Below are 4,052 nucleotides of genomic sequence, written 5' to 3' on the forward strand. Positions count from 1 at the left end.
AAATGTTTAATTTTTTTCAAATATTTCTCAGATAAGTGTTTTTTGACACTAAAGGATCGGAGGAATTTGTAAGAACTTTTAAAATTTTTAACCGATTTTTGTGTTTTATATTCTTGGAACGATAATCGAGTATATGTATATTTGAATTATTTTCTGTTAAAATCTAAAAATATAAATTAAGTGGTAAAATTTTTGCAAAAACTACTTTCCACTTCAGAACCGTGGCGCCACTAGTTAAGGTAATCCTATAACTCAAAATTCTTCCAGAATGCATTTTTATAACTTTAAGTATTAGTCCAGAGGCAGAGACAGCCACAGCTGAAAAATTACAGAATTTTATATTTGTCACTCAAGTATACAGTCAGAAGGACTGAAAGATAAAAATGTGGAAAATTGGTGGGTGATACAACTTTTGTATTTCCATATTCGTGAATATTATTTGAAAAGTTTTTTCATCGTGAATTATGCATGACAACTCGTAGAGCAATAAATCGTATGTGAAGTATCACTATTTTTAGTGGCAAAGTAACGCAAAAGCATCCTAAGTATAAGCTGCTGAAATCGGGTCAAACGATTACAGAACATTGAAAGCAATTGATTCGACTGAAACTAACTTTGTCTGCAAATCTCCCGGAATATCCGACCACACTTTATGCCTTAATATTTATACCCACCACCACTATATTGGGGAGGATATTATGCGTTTATGCTAATATTTATAACACCCAAAAATATTGGTCCCACCTAAAAGAATACTAATCGGCTAAGAATCACTTCCTGATTCGATTTAGTTATGTCCGTCTGTCTGTGTGTCCATGTAAACTCAGGCGCACACTACAGATAGCATTTTTCAAGATAATGGATAGCATTTTTCAAGATAATTTTCAAGATAATGGCTACTCTTATTTGGACCCAGGGACAAAGCCAATTGAAAATGGTTAAAATCGGTCCATTATTTCGCTAGCTCCTATACAACCGCTCCCCCCAAATAAGCTTTATAACTCATAATTATGTTAGATGTTATAGTATCTCTTCTAAAATCGACAAAATTACTAGTAAATTTATTCGATTTTTTTTTTAATTCTCATTATTGTAGTTCCATATCAATAGTCCGATATTTGGAACCATATTTGCGGGAATTTAAACAAAAATATTTTAATGTGATTGCATATATGTGTTTTGCCAGCCTTGACATTAAAAATAATATGTTTTGCATTATTTTGTCATCAGACATTTAATGTCTAAAATGTGTAGAATATAATTATTTGAATTATCAAAATTTTGCATTGTCTATCTGTTAAGTTCAAGTCATTATTATCCTATGCCTCCCAGTGACATCATCTTCATCATTGTTGTTGTCTTCGTCACTACTGCCATCAACAACACAGACACATCATCAAATGTCTCACACAAGTCTTTTTTCTTTTTTAGTTTTTTGTCATTTTTAATGAACATTATTAAAGATAATTACTACAAGTTGAAATTTGACTACGTGTTGCACCTTGTGTCATGTTGTAGCGAACTAATATTGTGGTTAAAATGATAGTTTCTCATTGCTTTGTTAATGTTGCAGTTGTTGTAGCTACGTACGTATATATTTTTGAATGAATTCTTAGCCCAACCCTAACTAACCATCATGGTATTGTGCCTCGTAGTTGTATGAAGTAGCACAGCAGTGGATGTGATGACATGTACATGACAGGATGAAATGATGATTGTATGCGTGCGTGTGTGTGTGTGAACCGTAACCCTTTCGTTGTAGCTGTCGTTTGAAAATAATTTCTTGCGTTTATGAGATGTAAAATAAACTAATTTGCAATTTTGTGTCTGTAGTTGGATTTCCGTCATTTGTTGTATTTCGGTTAAGCTAAGCAAGAACAATATAATAAACACACACTCATTTATTCGCTTAAGCTCATACAGTGACAAATAATTATACACGTATACAAATTTTATACATACACTTGTAATATACATATTTATGCATATACATACAACCCTGCAATTCGGAGTGAATGTTCCGAATGGGTAATTTTTCTTACCATTCACCAGGATTGAAAAATACGTTCACCTAGATAAAGTCAATTGAACCTTGAAATACAAAAAGTTTATATAAAAAGGGGAAACTAAGACAAGATCTGACTACTCACTAAATTGCCATAAAAGATCCAAAAGCTTATCAATTCGTGTCAAAGAAACAGTTAGATATTTGGGAATAATTTTCTTTAAAATGGTTACATTGACTCCTTGTAAAACTGCTGGATACCTCATGTCTCGCCATTTCTCATCATATTATAAAGCAGTAACAACAATAGCAATTATAACAACAAAAGCACTTAAGGTTTAGGATTAAACTCATACTACAAACATAAGCATTTGCAACATTTTGTAACGTATGTATGTTAAATTTGCCTTTGCTATGCGTATGTGCCACAACAGTTTGTACATTATTTTCTATCTAACCGAAATAATTTGCTCAAAACTCTAATACACAAAAATTAAAAAAAAAAGAAAACAAAATGCTTCAACAACAAATAAATACGTCAAGAAACCCAAAACGCATGCAGTAAAACAAAAGTCATTGAAATTATAATGACCATAATGATGATGACGATGTTGTTGCTGACAATGACGATGACATCAACGACAATAATGTTGCTGTCAGCAATTTAATGACCGCGTTACGTGACGTAGTAACAATTTGCAGATGCAATCAAATACAGACGACGACGTCGACGCTCGAAAAGTGCGTTTCATCAAATCCTGACAGCAACACACCCAGACAAATAAATGGCATCTCAAATAGTACAAATTGATTTGTGTCGGGTAGGAGGATAATTTATGTAGATTTGTTTTAAATTTAATAAGACGTGATAGAAAATGTTGTCAGTTTCTATTGGTTTGGCAGGGATTTTAGGAGTAACAAAAAATATTTAGTTACATAATCCTTTTCTATGTAATAATAAATATTAAATAAATACAACATGAAACTTCCTTGAAGATATGTATTAAAATTTAATTTAAATTTATTGATTCCTGACTGAAATGGTTTAAACATTAGCTGAAGTAATTCTTGACAACCTGTTCTTTACATGTTAAAAATATAAAATCAAAATGTGTACGATCTAGGCAAAATAACTATGAGAATAATTTTTATATTAACATTTTTCTAAAAATTGTATTTGCTCATTTCGATTGTTTTAACTATCCTACTAACCAAATCATTATCTAAAGTAAAAAGCCTTATACTTTGTTTCATTTTCCTAGAAATAAATTTCGTTTTTATTTTATTTCCCGGAAAAGAAATTAACAGCCATTAAACTAATTGATTTTTCCTAATAGCTCAAGTAATACAAATTACTACAAGAGCCACAAAAACAAAAATATTCATTAAACCTGTATGTACTACAATATAATCAATAACATGGCTAAATGCCCTCAGGCGATCAGCACAACAACAAGAACGTTGTATGTCCACTTAGAAAGAACAACGTTCATAATATTCAGGCTTAAAACGTGACACAAAATTAACAGAAGGAAATACTTTTTGCAATTTCTCTTTCAAGAGTATAAATTTAAAAAAATATTTTATAGAGTGTATTTCATCAAAATGAATATATGTGTACAAACATTTTTTAAAATAAATTTATGAAAATTGTAAATAAAAATTGTTTGTTTTATGAAAATTGTTTAAAAAAGAAAACTAATCGAATTTTTTTTATGAAACGAAATAATTTTAAGGACAATTTTTGTTAAAATGTAATTAATGAAATTTTTTTATATAAAGAATTTATCTAAAACTTTCTTTTCTATAAAAATCAAGAATTTATTGATAATTTTCAATAAAAAGAAAATAATGTATCGACAAAGATCTATAAATTTTTTTTTTCCTGAAAAATGAAAATTATGAATTATTTACAATTTTCTGCAAATAGAAATAATATATCGATAGTTTGCTATTAAAAAATGTTTTATCGAACATTTTCTATAAAAAAAGCTCTTATCGAAATGAAAGCTGATTATTAAAAATATAGTTTTTATCAAAAAGCAAA

The sequence above is a fragment of the Lucilia sericata genome, unplaced genomic scaffold (genome assembly GCF_015586225.1).
Source record: "Lucilia sericata isolate MDLA Ls3-8-SP2 unplaced genomic scaffold, ASM1558622v1 Contig000171F_arrow, whole genome shotgun sequence".
Taxonomy (NCBI): domain Eukaryota; kingdom Metazoa; phylum Arthropoda; class Insecta; order Diptera; family Calliphoridae; genus Lucilia; species Lucilia sericata.